The sequence below is a fragment of the Melospiza georgiana genome, chromosome 3, assembly GCF_028018845.1.
Source record: "Melospiza georgiana isolate bMelGeo1 chromosome 3, bMelGeo1.pri, whole genome shotgun sequence".
Taxonomy (NCBI): Eukaryota; Metazoa; Chordata; class Aves; order Passeriformes; family Passerellidae; genus Melospiza; species Melospiza georgiana.
The window spans coordinates 49,575,626-49,595,422 of record NC_080432.1 but is presented as its reverse complement, the minus strand read 5'-3'; the positions used below and the strand labels follow the sequence as shown (position 1 = coordinate 49,595,422).

The following is a 19,797-nucleotide window of genomic DNA, read 5'->3' as shown; positions in this document are numbered from 1 at the left end:
AAGCAAGACACCTTCAATGCCTCCTACAAGTTATATTACTGCCTGTAAGCCTTGTGAGAAACTCTTGGCAATTACCTTTGCTATTCACAGACTTGCATAGAGCATCCTTCAAGACTAAGTCTGCTTTGTTAGCCTAGTCAAGTCAGAGTTAAAATACATCTTATCACAACTCCTTACCCTGTTATATGCCTATAATGAGCCTGGTCCAGCCCAAGTAGAAACCAATTATTTTAGTTATTTTAAAAAACATCTGGGGAAGTAATCAATCCTTCAGTTTGTCAGAAAGACAAACCCCCAGAATATTTATTACCATCTGAGCAATGGTAATAATATAATAATATATCTGTTACAAAATATTTTAATATTTTATTATTGTTTACCTTATTGTTATTACCTTATTTATTATTGTTTACCTTAACCAGCTATGTTCTCTTCAAGACAAGACAGAAAAATCACATGTATTAATTAGATTACTAAGAAATCCTAGGCCCTATCTGCCTAGACTTTCTTGTATGTTCAGCTTGAAAATCTACCACAACACTTGCTATGTCTTATTTTTAACTAAGGCAAAATTTTTCAGCACTAGCATAGTCCCTGGGTAGTGACTTCTTTCAAGCTGGGGAATATTCCAAGAGTTAGGACAGTTTGAGAAATCAGCACTGCTTTTAGTTTCACACAAGTTTTCAATCAATTTTAAGGCAAAGAGGAGTCGTAAGAGCATGTAACTCGTATTAAAATTCAGTAAGTTATCAAGGTATCAAGATCTTGTCTAATAAGCCCATAGCTTCTAAATAATTTTTCCCTTAGAAAAAGCTTTTTTCACTCCATATCATTCTTTAATTTCCAGTTGTTTCCCACTGTAGACTAATTACTCATGGAACAGTGCTTTCTGTGCCCCACAGTGGGGACAGCCACCCTGCAGACATCGGTGCCACCCTTTGTGATGATGCCACAGGAATTGCAGACACATATGGAGCTTCTCAAGCACACCAAGCTCCACAGGCTTCTGCTGGCCACCCAGACTGTAGAGATTATAGCGAAGTGTCTCAAAAAGTATAATTTTAAAACACTCCCCCTCTTCCAGTGGCCATCTCTGCAGCTTGTTGTATGAAGGTAAGACAAAATCATTCTCTGCAGTCACAGATACCACTGGGGAGAATTCAGCTTAACCTCCTGCTTACCTGCTATCATTTTCAGCCATGATGATCATATTTAATTTCTCCCTCTTTCTGGTTTCTGGCCTTTCCCAAACTGAAGAACAACTGCAGTTACTGTACATCCACTAAAAGCAAGGGTATCACCTTGTGAAAAGGGGAGTTTCATTTTTTCTGCTTCAGTCCTGTTAACCCCTACATTCCCTCACATCTCTCCCAATGAAGTCACAATCTATACCTGCCCTAGTGTGAGGAGTGGCCTCCAGTGCAGTGAGAGCAGTTTTGCTGCTGACCTTTCCTCCTGTGACTGCGATCAAAACCTTGATTGGCTTCACAAATGTCTCGACTGCATCTTTACAGCCTGGGAAGTACTTATCAGCCCAGTAAATTGAAGGCAGCAACTGGTAAAACAATAAAGGCAGGAAGAGGCTTTCAGAGACTTAAGTAATGGGAAACTGGATGTCTGAGATGGAGCAAGACAGAGTTAAAAGGACAGAGGACAGGACAGAGCTTTGGCTGCTTTCACTCCTTTGGCTGTTACTGTGCATTTGTAATGGGATAATCCTTTGTTTTCCCTTTGATGAGTGCAGAAAGTGGTTCACATGGAACTGCTATTTCCCACAGACCTGTTAATAGGTCCCACACTAGGAGTGTGGCTGGGCCAGCTGCTAATGGCCAGCAGCCCTTCTCAGTCCCTGGGGGCAGCTGCCATCCATTGGGAGCATTGCTCTTTAGGGAGAGAATGCCAATGAAAACAGCACTGGGGAGAGGTGACAGACAGGCATGGGGCACACAGACCTGCTGTGTGACCCTTGGGGCCCATGCAAATTCTCTCTCCTGCACACTCACATGAAGCAGGGTGCCTGGCTTGGGTGGTTTTGCAGCTGCAGAAGTCACCAGTGCCTCAGGACTCACAGGCAAGCAGCTGTAGAGTGAAACCACAGCCCTGAAGTCAGGAGAGATCCAGTGTCTTTCTTTTTCTGTCAGCAGATGCTGGGCATCAAAATATGTAAGCAGCTTTTCACCTCTAGTTATTATTTTTGAGTTTCCCTTGGGAAGATGGCAGGAACAACAGCAGCTTCATATTTATTAATGGTGCAAAGAGAACGTTTTAAACAGAGGCATACACTGTTTCTTGGGCCACTTCAGAGTTTTTCTAAATGCTAAGCCTCCAACAGAGAAGAGCAGCAAAGAGATTATTACCTGGTTTCAGTGTGTCTGACTAGATTTTGTACTCTTTTTTCAGAGGTAAGAAAGCAACCATCACTGAGCTGACAAAACTTTGTTTCCTCACAAAGCAATCTACTAGGAAACATGCACTGGTTTGTACAAACATGAAGAAACAGCAAACCTCTAAAGCTGTTTATGATACAAGAAGTCTGCAGAGTACAGGATATGAGAACAGTGTCACCACAGTACAGGATATGAGAACAGTGTCACCTATATTCCTATATCCAAGCACTTGGGCCAGAGTGAGCTTTATTAATAACCACATACCTTCCTAACAATAAGACAGCTTGCAGCCAACAAGTTAAATGCCTTCTTTAAAAAGAGTAACCTAAGATTGTATTGTATATAAAAATACACAGAACAGCAAGACAACTTGAAAAAGGGGAAGGAGCAGTGCGAAAATAAAATCTCACAGAAAAAAGAGGAAAAGCGTCTTACAGTTCCTGCTTTAATAAGTAACACTTCAAACAAGCAACTTTGATATTTATTTTGCCAATACTATTTTGGCAGTTATATATTTATGGTATGAAAGAATATCTGTCACAGGATGGCAGCTACACAAATATCCCCTTCCACAGCCACAGAACACGCTACTACCGTAGGACTTCAGAAAAACAAACCTTATCAAAACCCATTGGTTAAGTTTGCGAAGCTCATGGCTTAAGATCCAGCACTGTGATTCTTTAAAGCTCATGTATGCTAAGGATTCACCATTATTTGAAAAGCAGCAAGAGCAGTTGCTGCAGCTGTAACAGCTGAGAATCACATACTGCACCCAGCACACTTGTGGTGTGGCGGATCAAACCCTGCCAGTCAATTGGCAGTATTACAACTTTGCAGTGGCCAGTTCAGACCATCCCAAGCAACTTGAAAGGCTCTTATTGAATTAATCCAAACCTGTTTGTTTTGAATTCATACAGGACACCCATAACTCTTTACTCCTTAGCATATAGTTATCAAATTTAAGGACCTTATCAGAATTTCCTTACAGATCTGCTAAACTCCAATAATTCTAAAAAAAAAAATAAAAATCCTGTGTGTATGTAGTAAAGCTAATATCAAGTGAAAAATATGGTCAAGTAAGGGGAAGAAATTAAAGGATGAAGGAGCTGGGAAGATATTGGTTTAAAAGCTGATTTAGAGGCTTAGGGACTTGTTCTTCTTCCCCCAGTATTTATCATTGAAAGACTGGCTGTTGTTGCAGTCAAGTTTTCATAACACCTTGGTCTTTTTCAAGCTTACTTACAGGAGCAAACTATAATTCTATAAGCATTAGAATACCAGGTAACCATGCTCAAGTCAAATTTTCCACCAGTTTCTAATTCAATATAATTTAATCAGTTTGAGTATTCAAAAAGGAGATGGTTTTGAAACACAGACATGAGGCAAACTTAAGATACATTAATCTGAAAACCACAACTCTTATTTTAGTTCTGCAATAGGAGCTGAGAATTAGATCCAAAAGGAGGATTAAGAGCCCAAATCCTGGCTCCCTTTTACTTCTACAGCCTGATCCAGGGTTATGTTTCTCAGCCTGGTCTCTCACTTCTCACCTCCTCACCCCAGAAGGTGACAGTCTAGAGCTTGTAACCACTCTCTGCACTTTTGATATTAAAGTCTGAGTCAGTAACATCAAGAAGCTCCCTACTTAGGTCACTCCTAAATCCTTTTGGGATCTGTACACATGAAAGTCCTCTGCCTTGTCTGTGTTAAGCATCCTTTAGTCACACCTAACATGTCAATTCCACGCTACATAGGTGCCATCATGATGCCCAGATTTCTTTTTCCAAAAACTCTGAACACTCCTTAAAGCTATGAGAGGCACAGGATCAACTCTTCCAGTTCATGGAAGGATTGCAGACCTCACCCTATCTTGGCTGAGACTACAGAGGAGATTTATCATCCTCAGAACCTCATATTACTTGAAATAATGAAGTTTCTTTGGTCTGCAGGGAGCAAGCAAGCAAGAGCGTGACTCTGTAATTTAAGGGGATGAGCATTCACTCAAGAGGAGGGGAAAAGGTGAATTCTAGTCCCTGCCCCAATTCCCACTTAAGATAAAAATATACAGACAGTCATTAGGGCAGGGCCTGGAAACCAAGAGTTTTAGGAAGGGTGGCAGCTGTTCCAGGAAGTATGTGTTCATGAATTCAGCGACGTAGAACATGAGTAACCAAGCTAAAGCAGGCAAGACATCTCTAGCAGAGGAGATTGTTAGTCTTTTAAGGAAGCTACTTCATGGACAGTGTGATAAGGCTGGAATGTCATGGCTATTCTGATTTGGAGGATAAATCACTATATATCCAGATGGTGAGTTGACTCAAGCCCTAATTCAGCAAACTTTTTCTGGTGTAATTTTCCCCACTGTAATCAATTATGCATTTGCATAAGCTGGGGTTTTTTTACTTCCCACTGGCAACACCAGAAATTTCCAAACAAGCTCTGGGCTTGAACAATGAGTTGCTGTGAAATAACCAATTTACCAATGGGTGCCACATGAACCGGCACCAAGATTATGGACTGGGTGAATCTAAGTGAATGATGGGTTATGAATAGAAGCCTTTCTGTAATAATGCTACTTCAGATTAGGGAAATCCGGAGTTTAAGCAGGAGAAATTTTCATCTTTCTAAAAAACGTGTACAAGAACACAGCATTATGACAAAGAATATATGAACCTTGATCATGTGTCAAAGGCAGCCTTATCAACGTTTGGCAAGCATGCAAATATCCCCCATACAAGCCATGTTCAGTCTATTTGACCATACCATGTATGACTTAAATTCCAGTCTCTAAGACTGATTTCTGTGTTGAAAATCTTCAACCTGTTTCAGGCATGAGGAGTAAAATATACTTCAGAAATAATGGAAAATACTTGTTCATCTTCCTGCACACACTTGCACTCCAGACCCCCTTGCACAAGCCCATCACTGCTCTGAGTGGAACAGGTTTCCTTAGGAGGGGTTGAAAAGAGAGGCAGTTTTAACAGGAGTGGAAGGAGTTGTATATGAAAATGTATTGATACCTATAACATGGAATATTAATATATGTATATATCAGCTACTGTATATTAAGCTTGGTATGACTTTTGTGGTAGTCCAAAGCAGACATACTCCTGAATTATTAAATTTGTGTTAATTTAAGGTGATACAGTTATTTTCTCTTTGCAGGAGCTAAATATATGAGGTATCTGAACAAGAATATCTCAGGTCTCACTAATTTTGCACAAATTATTATGCCTGGCAGGTTCTCAAGATGCTGAGGCCCACTCTCCTTGCCTGAGAAACTCCAGATCATTAGTAAGGAGCATATGCATAAATCACAGGTGGGAGAGTACTCTGTAGGGAGAGCCAAACCATTTCACTTATTTGAATGTGGTCAAGGGGAGCAGTTATTCAGAGAAGTGAGACAGCAGATGGCCACCAAAACAACCAGAGTAGTTCTCAGGGGTAATTGTATTTTCTGCTGAGCTGTAAACATCAGCCCTGTGGGTATTTCCACACACCCACCCGTTGGTCCTGACCTCATACACACTTAGAGGTTAGCTGAGCTTTCTGATGGGATCTCTCATGAATTCAGCCCAGCAAATACCTATGTATTTGCAGGATTAGTCTTTGTAGCTGAACTGGACTCACCAAATCTGTGGTGTTGATGTTGCTGGTGCTTGTAGCTGTTAATCTTTTGCATTCATTACAAGAGAAAAGTTCCCCCCCCGTTACAACACCTCTATTCTGCTGGTCAGGTGGTTTTTAGATATGTTATACCAATAAGAAAGCCAATTAATGAAAAAGTACTACTTCACCAGCTATTCACACTGAATAGAAAAAACACAGAGAAAAGCAATGAAGAGCTAAAACCAGAAGACTTGAGAATTTGTTTCAGGCTTCTGATTCAAACTCTTAGGGGTAGAACCTTGCTATTTCTGACTTGTAAGGAAGGGCCAGCTTGAAAACAAATTTATCAAATTCAGCAGTGAAAAGTGAATATGCCATAAATATGTTAAAAGAAAACACTCAGTGCAAGTTGTTTAGAGTACCTGTACAAATGTATTGTAACCAGGACTGGGTAGCTTAGGAAAAAAGAAAATGACACAAGTGCCCTTACAGTATTTTTAAAAGCAGTTTCCTCTCTTTATTCAGGAATATCCTGGGAGTGGCTCCTTGGTACAATGGCATTTTCAGCTAGAGAGAGGGGCTAGCACGACTGCAGCTGCCTCTCAGCTGCATGTTTTGCTCTAGAGCAGAAATATACCCATTCAGAGAGCTGCCAGGCTGCCCTGAGCATTTCCTCAGAGCAAAGGGACAAGATTTAACAGGACCCTTACAATGCTCTCAGTGACGAGGGTCTGCCCTGAGCTTCTGCACAGGGACAGCAGCATCCCCACTGTTACCCAGGCTCCTGTACAATGTAATAAAAACCAATCCAGGATGAACTTTCAGTTTTATATTGGGCTTTCTAGAAATCCATCCAGGGGGCAATCCAAGGGCAGAACAAAGAATGCTGAAATTTAATTACTGTGCTTCATGCCTATGCAGACCTGCCTGACTTACATGAGCATAATGGGGGGGGGGGGGGGGGGGGGTATATTCAAGAAGCTGAGCATTGTTTTTTATGAGATGAGGAAATTATAAAATAATGTAAAAAGGTGGTGGTACAGAGGTTGTGTTTTCTGCTCAAGTGCAAAATCAGTGTGTGCCCCAGTGGTGTTCCATGTCTGGTGTTGCAGTGACAGGTATTGCAGTTAGAATTCATGAGAAAGCCAAAAAAGTGAGGAGAGCCTGACGACTGCCCTTATTTCTCAAAGTACTCTGGCTGTGTTTAACAGCAAATATTCAGGTCAAAGTGAGTTAGTGATAAGGATTGAAACAGTTACACTCTTGAGAATCTTGTGATGATCGGGTTTTCTTCATTTTGTCAACAGAGAATTTAAAAGTCTCAGCCTGAGTCCTGAATTTACATTACTGTATCAGAATCAGACACAGTAATGACAGCTGGAAGCTGTAAATAGAGCAGGGTTTTTTGTCTTAAACTTCGCAGATCCAATTGATGAGTTATTCTCCTTGATTGCAAATTACCTTTATAACCAACAGTAAAGAGGCACAGAACTGAGTTCTCTCAGCACGTTTCTTTGAGACAGTTCAGCTATCACTGTAAGAAGATGTTTTCAGACATTATTACCTGAAGGCAAGCTCAGTAGTGCAGTTATCTGATGTTTACTTTGCAATCATGATTTTGCCTCTTTTATATATCACTTAACCTCCAGCTCTGTGGAGAATTAATCAGCTGCATAAGAGGCACACACATAGCTGGCTCCCAGTCCAGCTGGTGCAGAGCCATATGGATTTACATCAACCTGCAGCACCAGCCCTGGCACAGTGGTTCTGGAGAAGCAGGGAGGAAGAAGTTACAGCAGGTATGGACTGAGCTCATATCTGTTTTCTGGTGGATTTGGGGTTTTCTGGTGGATTTAGGTTTGCAACAAGTCCTGGACAGTTTGCTTAACACAGAGCACTCTTTATAAATACAAAATGCAGTGTCTGGAAACAAGCACACCACGACATAATCTTACTTAAAATCAGAATTCCTACAGTTCTGAAGAAAAATAAACTTATTCTGGGATCAGTAATAAAAAGTGACGGGAAACAAGTTATTCTCCCTGCCCCAGAAGGAATGAAGATGTGGACAGGCTGGAGGCCCCATTGCAGCCAAGGTGCCCAGGGCAGCACGGGCTCCTGACACAGCACCAGCACCTCAGGACCTGTGGCTCTGCCCTGTTGATGGTGTTCCACAGTATCCCTGTGGGAGGGCTGCAGTGTGCTGAGAGCATTTCAGCTCTGGTTCAAAGGCAGTCTACCTTTGGAGGCACAAACAGGCAGGAAGCCACACAGACTTCTGGTTTTGTGAAGAATTGAAACCGATTGATATTTTCCCATAAAATTACCAATTAACTGTCGAAATCATAAACTGTAGTTTAAAAGAGAAGTCTTCAAAAAGAAGCAATGTTTCCCTTTCTTATGAAAGAAGTATTTGAAAAATTTATTCTCCCCACCTTTAAAGGAGAGACTGCATGCAACCTGTCAGTGTTTACTCTTACACCTTCCTCAACAGGACCCCACTGCTCTGCCTGCCCCTCTATAACCTTACCTGCAGCCCCTTAATCTTATCACATATCAAGATCCATCACTCATTCACCTGCTCCTGTTCCTCCTAAGTCTTCCTCCAAAGAAACCTGATTCATCTCTATGTAAATAATTGATCAAAAGTTCCTTTTTATGTATCCTACACTCTGGTTTTGAAAGAAAACTTCAGACTGTAAGAGTCAAAAATTATCAGACAGGGACATCAATCATTCATGAAGCAAAACCACAAAACATGCAAGTACCCAAAAATAAATTGAATTAAGAACTTGGAGAAATTTAGGAGACTCCTTCCCTGTTTTTTGCAATTTTTCAATCTTCACAGTCTAATTATGCATTATTATTCAGAATGGCTCAATAGTATCTTAATCAGTACATCTACATCTTCACTCTTCCTGCATTTCTCTATTTCTACCTTTTCCTTTTAAAATAATCTCCCCATTCACCCTCAGAAAGTAACAAGCAATTTTACTCAGATTGATCACAACTGTTTTGAGGGAGTACCTCCTTCAATTCCTTACACTGGTACTTTTAAGCCAAACACTGAAATTTCTCTATACTCAAGTTGCATCACTACCTATTGACTAGCTCTACAGAGATAGGAAAATGCAATCATCACAAACAGCCTCCTCACTCCATCATCTGAGTAAGTTAGCACCATTGTCCCTTCCTGGCTAGCACGAGGGCAAAACACCGTACCTGCCTTGTTCCAAAAACAATGCTGTTAATCACAAGTCAGAAAAACGCAGGCAATCTGAGCATGAATGACTGCTTATCAATGAAATTTCAAAAATATGCTTCACTCTTTCAAGTATTTTTATGAAAGGTCTAGGATGAAAATGGGAAAGCAGTGACAGTTTAGGAAAAAAAAAATCAAAAACAGGGAAAATCACTTACTGTACTTGGTTCTGCAGAGGTATTCAACACAAACATCACCCTTCCTTGTCCAGCTGCCAAGTGCTAAAGCATGAAATGAGCAGCTGTTTCCTTCAAGCTGGGGCTGTGTGTCTTAACTAGTCACATGCCCCTCCTGATAAATCTCACTGCCGTGCCAGGAGGTTAGAATCTGAAGATCATTATTCCCCCTATTAGAAAATCCTTTTCATAATAGCAGCCTTTGCTGGAGCATTTGAGTGGAACACGGCACTGTGTGCTCCATAACTTCTGTTTTTTTGTTGGTAGGGTTTTTTTAATGACTAACACCAAACAGTAGATAAGCCTTAATCGACAGCCTTCAGACTTTGCTGAAGTCAGAAAAAATTAAATTCTTTTTAATACAGTAATTTAAAATTTAAATACAGGAACAGTAAAATTTAAAATACTGTTGCATTCCTATTGTCTTTAACACCAGGCCACTCCAGTGATCATGCAAAACACATGAACAATCCCACCTTTGGGGATTAGTTGTTCTTAAGGGTAACATTACAATCTTTTATGTTTGGACAGTAGAGTGATGAGTATTGATAGTTTAATTTTGGCATCTGGCATTTTTACATCATGGATTGTGTGGCTGCATTTTGCCAGACGTGTATAGTCAGGCTGAGACAGACCCTTTGAGGTGAGGACTATCAGTCTAAACAGAGAGAGCAAAAAAAAGCATCCTTATCCCCATGTTCCCAGATGTAGGACAAATGAAGGAGAAATGCTGAAGTCAAGAAAGGAACAGTTTTGATGGAATTTTCCAGGCTGATATGTAGTCACACTTTACTGAAATTCAACTGAGACTTTACACTTAACTCCCTTTAGCTTGGTCACACATTTAAAGATATTTAGGTATTTAAGGACAAAGGCGTACAGTAATGGTATTTCAAGGGTGAGGTGCACAAGATCATTTTCTGAATTTCTGAAATTCCCATCCCACATATAGGATATACTGTGCTGAAATCTTGGCAGTACTGCAGACTGGCAAGATTAAAGGTACACAGGCAATTGTCCATCAGTATATGATGTGGTAATGGTGTTTTGATGTTTGGTAAGCAATCCAGATCCTGCAAGACGGCACGGATTCATTGGATTACAAAGGGTGTTGTAGGGCATTTTTCTGAAATACAAACTTCACCAATAGATAGTGCTGCAACCAAGATTTGGGCAAATTAAGGGAATTTCTCAGAGTCAGCTGCCTGTTTTTAAAATTGTTAAAATAGAGTAGCATATCTAGTTGGCACATTTGTCAGAATCCAATGAAAGCCAGCAAATCCCTGAAGATGGAGTCTGCAGTGGCAAAGGGTAACTCGGGTCGCTTCCTTTGACCTTACCCAGCTCTTCATATTATATAAAGCAGCACATGGTTACAAAACCATGCAGCCAGCAGTGCTGCCAGCATAGCCTGGAGCAGGGAAGAAGCCCTTGTGCTAATTACCCACGCCTGCCTTTGTGAGCTTCTCCCGTTCCTCCGGGCAAACAAGTTTCCAGAGAACAACCTCCCGCCCTGAAGGAGCTCTCCCAGCCCGGCCAGGCATGGGTGCATCCATCCAGCTGTGGGGAGGCTCCTGTCCCAGCCTGGGGGGCGAAGGAGCTGTGGGGTTGGGGTTCCTCCTCAAAAGGCTTGAGACCTGGCCTCCTCTTGGCCTGAGTGAGGTCAGTGCAGAGGGAGGAGGGAGGCCTGGAAACAGGGAATGTTTGCTGCAGGGGTGTCCTGGTGCGCAGTCGGGCTGGGCAGCACCTGAGCAAGCTGCTCCTCGTGTTGTCCCGGGAGACTCCAGGAGACTGTCCCAGGGCATGGGCTCTGTGACCCAGCACAGCTGCTGAGGAGGCTCTAAAAAGGGAGGCTGTAAAAACTATGAATTTAAAAATGAGAAATAAACCCACGAGGAATTAGTTCATTTAAATTTAGGCCGCTGGAGGAATGGCAATTTCCAAAAGGGAGTGAGAGCTGCCCAGGCAGAACTGAGTTGGAAGTTCCAGCAGTCCCTGGCCATGGATCACAGAACTGGATATAAACCGGCCTCGCTCAGGGAAAGGAGAAGGCACTCACTGTGCTTTAAGGCACAGCCCATTCACCAAATCAGTTATCCTTGATAAATGCCATGTCATTTCCCCTAAAATGCACTGAGATCAAGGGTAACAGAATTTTACATACAACTTTAAAATTAAATTAAATCCTAAATTTCTTTACAACTTTGAGCAAAATTACTCTTTGTTGATACTGAAGAAAACATGACTGAAGTGTGTTCCAAAATAATCTATTTGTGCACAAATACAATTTTTATTACTTTGCCCATTTCTCTGACTATGCCATATCATCTGCACTCTTTTACATTTATCAGCAACTGTTCATATAATTGATTAAATACTGGTGGTACCTGGGCCATTTGAAATAGCACAGAGTACAATGTCATCACTCTGCACTGAATAGCTGGCTCTAGTTTGTAGTCATGATCCACATAGGAACATAATTTGATGACAATGACTGAATGCCAATATTCCCCAAACAACTTGGGATACACTCCCTAAAAAGAAACGTGGCCTTTGTACTTTCTGAAATCAGTAGACAAATAAATTAATTTTCATGGCTCTGTAAATACTGCCGTAAACTGCGGTTTATGTGGGAAAAAGTTTTCTATCCTCATGCTAGACAGGCAATTTTAAGTCATTGTGAAACAGATCAGGGAAATAATTCCTGAAAATAAAGGTCTTTAAAATTTTGTGGAGGTTTTCCTTTTTTACTATTTTTTCCTATTTTTAAAAGAAATACCGACATACAAAAGAAGATCAGGTAGTTAATGCAGCTACAAAACATTAAGTGTTGTGTTCTTACATCTATCAGATAGCATCTTAGATATGACAACAGCTTTGCTGTGTGGACTACAACAGTATTCTGCCTTCTCTTTCTGCTGAGAAAACAAGTGAGGTCTGGATTGAAAAGGGTACATTTCTTTCTCCATGGACATTCGTTTGTGAGTAGGACAGGATGATCCTTGTGGGTTCCTTACAACTCAAAACATTCTATGATTAATGACTCAAATAAACACTGAGAGATGAACACAGATTTCTCAGTCATGCTGAAATGAGACATGAGAAATACTGAAAAGGAGCAAAAAATATAAGTACAGAACAGGCACTGAATTGTGATAGAGATGAGTAAGGTAAAATTTTTAGTGTCTCATAGTATGGATAGCTTTTAGAATAACCTCAAGGAATTAAAAAATGGAACAGTTGTCCATTTGGGTTTGGGTTGAGATCAGGAAGATTTTTGCTTTTACTGATGCAGGAGAAATGGATCCAGAGCCTCTCCTTATGGTAGGAGAGGCTTTATTTCATGGCTTTTTAAAAACTGTTGTTTCTCTCTCTTTTTTTTTTTTTTTTTTTTTTTTTTTATGCACTTGGCTGTGTCTTATTTATGTTCATTTAATTAACTGTAGATGTTTTAATTTAGAAATTGATCACAGATAGAGAGCTTATCTCAACATCAGTGCTTTGATACTGTGCAGAATTTTGAGCTATAGAGTTATTTTCTGCATATGACAGTTATGGACCTTTGTTTTGTGGGTCGCCTGAAAATGTCTCTTTTCTGGAATTTATGGAACAGGTGTGAGACTCCCAGTGGACATAAATGTCAGGTTATACTAACTGCAAGTCTGTGTGCTGGGTTTGTTTCCTAAATGGCTGCACTATATTAGACTTCAGCATTTTGGAACATACAGAACTCAAACCTAGCAGAGAAACTGCCTGTTTTGCTGGTGTGCCTCACTGCCCCAGACATTATATAGCCTTCACTATCAGCTGAAGGGAATGAAAGCAGACCATGGAAGCCTTCACCAGACAGGATGCTTTATAAATACCTAAGTCTGATTGAAGGGGCTGCTATAAATAGTGCAACAGCTCTTACACACAGCTTCCAGCTAAAGGACATGTGAGGGGCAGATCAGATAAGAAATTTTGCTGAAAATACTGCATATAAGGCTCTCAACCTTACATTACATTAAATCAGTTTTAAACATTTATGGGTTATATTACATCCCCAGCAATCTAAGTCAGTTCCAGTGCTTCAATGCAGTGCTCTAGGGGGCACAGGAGTACTGCAAATGCCCAGTGTACCTCCCTTTTCGTGCCCAAGGGTGCACCCTGTAGTCACATCACCTCTGAGAGAGTGAGAGTTGACAGGATAAGTTATCAAACTAGAGCATCCCTGGATATGACCCTTGATATCAGTCCTTCCTTTATATCATCAATTAAATGTCATAAGGGAGCCTAGAGCAATGCTTAGAGTCAAGGCTGCTGGTTGCTTTTCATTGGAAAGCAGTGCCCTTCAGTGATTTAAGTATATGAGACTATAATGATTTAAATGGCAATCTGATATGCTGTGTAGCCATCCGAAATTCAGAGTTTGCAAATTAAGCTAAAATATCCAATAGTTCTATTGTCAGAAATTATGGGTGGAAAAAAATTTTTGTGCTCTGTTAAACACTTCTTTCAAGTTGAAAAACGGTGAGAGTTCTAGTCTGTGAAGTACAGACCTGCTTTTTGACAGCTCAGCTGCACCATGGCAGGCAGTGGGGCATTTTTCTGTTGACTTAGTAAACATTCAGCCCAGCTATCAGCCTCTGACCAAGGTTTTCACTTGGTACTGTGACTCCTGAATTCTCTGGGAATGAAGCCACTCTGCCAGTCGTCTGTGCCCTCAGTGCTTTTCATGGCAAGTTCCAGAGGGGCTCTGCCTTGTCCTCTAGGCTGCCCTTCCACCACCTTTGGATGGCTCTTAGCTTTCTCCTAAGCACTTGGTCTGCTCAGTGGAAAACACAGAAGCAGTATGCCTGGAATGGAAAGGATAGGAGAGAGAACAGAACAGAACAGAACAGAACAGAATAGAATAGAATAGAATAGAATAGAATAGAATAGAATAGAATAGAATAGAATAGAATAGAATAGAATAGAATAGAATACCTCAGTTTGAAGGGACCTGTGAGGATCATCTGTTTGGATGAACACCATCCAGGCATGAAGCACAGACCTATAAGAGTAAAGGAGAGAGGATCCAAGAGGTAGAGATGGGAGATGGAAGGATGAAGCTTAAAGATAAAGGTGGAAGGCAGCCTTTTCTGTCATGTACATTACTGGTCCTTCCTTTTCCTTCTTTCCTTCTCTTGATGTCCAGACTGGAATCTCTACACTGGTTTGTGGAAATGCTGTGCACTCACAGCTGCAGGTTAATGGATCCTGTATCTTATGCGATGTTTTCTTTAAAAAAATATAGGCAGAAACTAGACTTTAGGGATTACAAATTTGACATGAAAGACAGGGGGTGGTCTTATTTTTTCTCTATCTTTGGCTCTCAGATTTAGAAAGGGGATGACAGTGACTGATGGGATGAATGAAAACCTCAAACCTACTCAAACAAAAATATCCCCATCCACAAGACAACCCTTATCACGCTTAATTCCTGCCTTTCCAAAGCCCACAGTATTCACAGAGAAGCTGGAAATTTATAGTTTCTTCCTTATATAGACATGTATAAGAAATTTTAATTATTAAAATAGTTACAAAAATTGCAAGAGCACTGTTCTTTATTTCCAGTTCACTTTACTTGATTTTGTTTCACCTTGAAGAACAGAGGTGGAATGAAAAATAGGAGTTGTTCTGCACTCTGAATGCTAAAGCAGGCTGGCATCTCCCTTGCTAAGAGATAGGGTGAAATTGTGCCATGCAGTGATAGCAGGCACTAAGGACAGCTTCTGTAGCAGTCACAATAGATCCATGATTACAAAATAACCCCAAAAAACCAAAGCAACAAAAGCTCTTCATTGTCTCTTACCAACTACATTATATTCCACAGGGTGGATATGCTAATTTTAGAAACAGAGCTTGAAGAGTGTGTTCCAGTAATTCTAGACTTAGATACAGTAGCACAAAAGCACATCTGTCATAAAGGATTTTTTTCCAATACTGTCTAGATTGAAGATTTCTAAACAGACTTGTGTGTATTTGGAAGAGATTTGTTCTCCAGGTTTCTCCAGCCATCCTCATTGTGAGTGATGTGCTGAACAAGGATGGGACATTGCTGTAATGCTGAATGTACAGCAGCTCCCAGTTTTTGTTGTCTTTTCTGCATCTGGTAAGTTTGAGCTAATCAGTACTTCCTTTACCATTTAAACATCTCCAGAAATTATGGATTTTTTTCCACACTTGGTGGAAACTAATACAAGTGATCAAGAGTATAACATCAGGGCTTTTTTCTGATTTCTTCATGACATCCTCTCTTAGACTTTAAATGAAATTATAGTTGCCCAGAAAGTTTTTAACTCAGTGAACAAATGTTTTAAAATGCACTTATTTCTGTTTTACTGAAACTATATAGCTTTCTGCATTTTACTTGTCTCTCCCATTGTAAGTTCAACTGCTGTCAACTTTGTCTTGAATAAATTATTTCTGAGAATTATTTTCACTCAAATTTTACAACAGAGAGAATATTATCTGCCAAATTTGTACTATACCTGAATAGGGAAAAACTTGTTTTTTCACTTTATTAATTTTGGCAAACACGTTGTCACCACTGATGTCACAGTGGTTCTTGCTTTGGTCAGTCAGTTTTTCCCCAGTGACACAGCTCAGGCTGGCACTGAGTATCAACTTAGAGCTGTACATGCCAAATTGCAGCATGACATAGTCCATTTGCATTGACATTGCAAGAGTGGAAACAATGGAGACTACTAACAGACCCAAAAAATAGAAAAAGACCAAGCCTATTTCCTTATTCTCTCTAGAATAAAAACTGACCTTTTTAAAACAGTTTCTGTCAAAATACTAAAAATTAATGCACTGCTTGCTTATGAACAGTAGCATTTTTATGCACTGTATGTAAAACAAGGCATGGACCACAAATGCCTACCCTGAGAGAGCTGTCAGGCAGGATCCCCACTCAGTCCCACACACAGCATGTTTCATGTTTATCAGCCAGACTCTGCTATCCAGCAGCCTGTCTGAAATCTGCTGTGAATGTCTCAGGGCTCATGCTCCCAGCTGACTCGGAGATGAGTGAATTTGCATGCATCTGTGCCTTCCTGTTATGCATGAAGGATTCAGTGCAAAGACAAGAGAGAGTCTATTGCTACCATGCTCCTTAGTTGAGAGGAGATTTGCTTATTATAGTTACAACACTTAATATTCTGTATGACAGAGCCCCTTGGGGCCAAGGTCTCTATATATAGCTGCTGGATTTATTACACTTGTTTTACTCTGGGCCCTTCTCTGCTGTTAGTTCCAGTTCAATTTCTTCTAGTGTCATAAGGACATTATCCTCCTCTTTTACATTTTTAACTGTTGCTTAAGACAGTTATTCCTAATAGAATATATCTGAATGAATAGAAGGATATCAGAGTGATGTGCTGGGTCCAGAATTCCACACAGGCTGTGTTCCAGTATAAAACCACAGCACTATATGAAGGCAGTATGAAAGTTCTTTTTTTAAGAGAGAAAGAAGAGACTACCCGTGCTTGGGAAGGAGGTCAAGCAGAATGGAAAAATTCAGCATTAATCCACTTCTCTCTCATGCCTGTTCCCATTTATGAAATTATGAAGCACATTTTGTAGTTCAATTGAGACTGAATTTGGTTTTCCTTTTCCCTTTAGTAATGACCTCATCTTTGGAGATTTATCTTTGTCTCCAGCCTTCCAAGATAATTGTGGTATGGTAATAATCCAAATTAACAATGGAACACTATGCTAGAACAGTAGGCTGGAAAAAAGGTGTGTAAGAATATAAAGGATTCTGAGAATGCTGAGCTGTCTAAACAGAGATGTTGGTACACATTAATTTCTGTTCTTTCTAACTCAGGTGAATTACAGCTCTATAATGTAAACAGTCATTAATCAATTAGTGAGACCATGCCAGACCTGTTAGCTTGACTTTAAATTCCTTTGTCCAGCCTCACCAATGGAGTTATTTGGTGCATGGCTGGACCAGGTTGGCAGAGCAGACTGCACACAGTGTTCTGTGTCACACCATAACTGCTCTGGCTGTTCCCTGCATTTCTGCTGTCTTGGCCAAGTGGCACATCTTCACTGCAGTACTGGCAACACGTTGGCCACTTTGCATTTTCCTTTTCCTGGGGCTGTGTGGTGCTGCACTACAGAACCATCAGAGCAGGGCTGTCCTTTGCACTGTGCAAAGTTGTTTGAGTCTTCAGAGTTTGTTGGGGACCATTGTGATGGATGGGTCTGCAACCCTTCCTAGACAGGGGGCTGGGAAGGGACACTTCAGAGATGACATCCAGATGAGAGAAAATTGCTGCAGGGAGTTTAGAGAAGAGCAGAGGACTGAATCTACCTCTACATAAGGTAGAGTGTTTGCCATTTCCCTCTGCTGCCAAAAGCTGGGAAAAGCTTTTCCTCCCCCTAGGGTACCCCTCTGCTTCCCAGGAAGTACTATACTAAGTAACAAGGAGATTACCAACCCTGAAACTCAGCTTACATAGGAAGAAGATAAAGACCTAAATACTTCTCAAAGCCAATTTTTTTTTTTTTGTTAATACCATATATTGTACATATCCTTCAACATCACTGCTGCTGCTGTGTGCATATGGAGCTGAATCCCACTGCTACTAATCCTTGGAAATGAGGTCCTGGGTCAAGTCTCCCACTTTTACTCATTTCTTGTTCAGACAATAAGTCTTTCTAAACTGCCTAGGTGTGACCAAGTAAGAGATTTGACAAATTCATTCTAGATCTATTTTTCTATTTGGTTAATGTATCTATGTTTCATCTGTTCCTGAACAATGGCTCCTTATTTTGTACCACAATTTGCTGGGGTGAATGAGAGAACTTCAGGTAAAAAAATATATCTGCACTTTGGCATAAAGATTGGTTTTAAAGAAGCTTTTAAAAAAATCCTTGCTTATGCAACAGTACTTTTCTAGTCCACTAGAAGAGTAGGAAACAGCCCAAGTAAAGTTAATGGCTTTTTCTGATAGCACAGAGACTTCTGGGAGAAACAGTCCATCTTCCATACACACATTGACCTTCACCCCTGTGCAGTAAGTTGGTGCAAACCTGCACATTTCATTCCCATTTGAGCTAAGGGATTTGTGTCAGCCTGAACCATTCTCACTGTTGTGGGTCGCTACTCATGCGTGTAGAACATTGTGATCTTCCCCTTAAACTTTTACCCATACTCTTCTGTTGCAAGCAGGGAAGCTTTTGGGTTCTGGGTAAGGAAATGGTGAAATTAACATGCTGTGTTTGTAGTCAGACTAGATGATCTAATGACTCCGCCAGGCTTTAAATCTTATCAGTCTGTTGAAATAATTTTGCTTGAAATCAATGAGACTGCCCATATGCTTAAATTTAGGCACCTGCATAAACATTTAAACATTTTCACGAGTCAGGATGTTATTCAGCACATAGTTATGAGCTAGGTGTTTTAGACATATAAAAAAATATTTGTTAACACTAATATTTCTGTTGTGTTGGGCAGCTGCATCTCTTTGTAGAACTATTTTGATGCTGTCCAATACTGAATGTTGATTTCTTAATGTGTTTTAAGTGGATTTCTGTTTTTGTTCCCTCTTCCCCAGTTCTGTTTTATGAGTGAGACTACTGTAGACTGTACATGTGTTCTTGAAAAATCTTACTTTGACTACTCCAAACACTTGTAATTGTCTTCTCTTTTTTTCTATAATGTTAGTGGGCCTGACTAAATGGTGACTTGGAGCACAAAGCTTCCTTGTAAGAGTGTCTGGTAGAGTGGAATAAGGGCTTAGAGAGAAATTAAGATACTTACACCAGAGCAATTACTAAACCTGAACTGGCTTTGCAGGAAAGCATGGCATGACTTGTCACCCAAAGTGCATTACTTTTTAAGTCATGTGATTTTTCTTCAAGTCAGTCAGATTTCCTGGAACCAGAAATCCATACTGCCCACACAGTAGTGACAGCTGACTGAGGTATTTATTTGACAACCCTAAACCTCTTTAATTACCTGGTAAAATAATGTCAGGGTAGGAAGCATGTGAACCTCAACTTCCTTCTGGTATATCAAATTCTCACATTTAATTTTTAGCTTGGAGCTTTAATAATTGCAGCTCTGTTAGTACTTGTGAACACTCTAAAGTGTTTATGCAGAAAGAATCTCCTGCAGAGTACTCAGACCCTAGCAGGTGGTAAGATTTTATAAGGTGCGGGGGTGTAAATTTCATTCTAAGCCTTCTGAAATCACAGAATCCCAGAATAAACTAGGTTGGAAAAGAGCTTTGAGAACATGAAGTCCCAGCCAGTGACCAACCATTACCTTATCAGCTAAACCATGGCACTGAGTGCCTCACCAAGTCTCTTTTTAAACACCTCC

The 19,797-nt window shown here is 40.5% G+C and overlaps 1 protein-coding gene across 4 annotated transcripts in view; it reads right to left on the bottom strand.

The window, feature by feature from the left end:
• Positions 1-19,797, bottom strand: part of RASGRP3 (RAS guanyl releasing protein 3) — a 58,747-nt gene that overhangs the window by 36,607 nt on the left and 2,343 nt on the right. The window contains exon 1 of one of the 4 annotated variants that reach the window (XM_058020503.1): positions 9,417-9,485. The exons of the other annotated variants lie outside the window; for them this stretch is intronic. The gene's annotated coding sequence lies outside the window, so the exon portion shown is untranslated. Of the gene's footprint in view, positions 1-9,416; positions 9,486-19,797 lie in introns of those variants that run through there. 4 annotated transcript variants of the gene reach the window in all.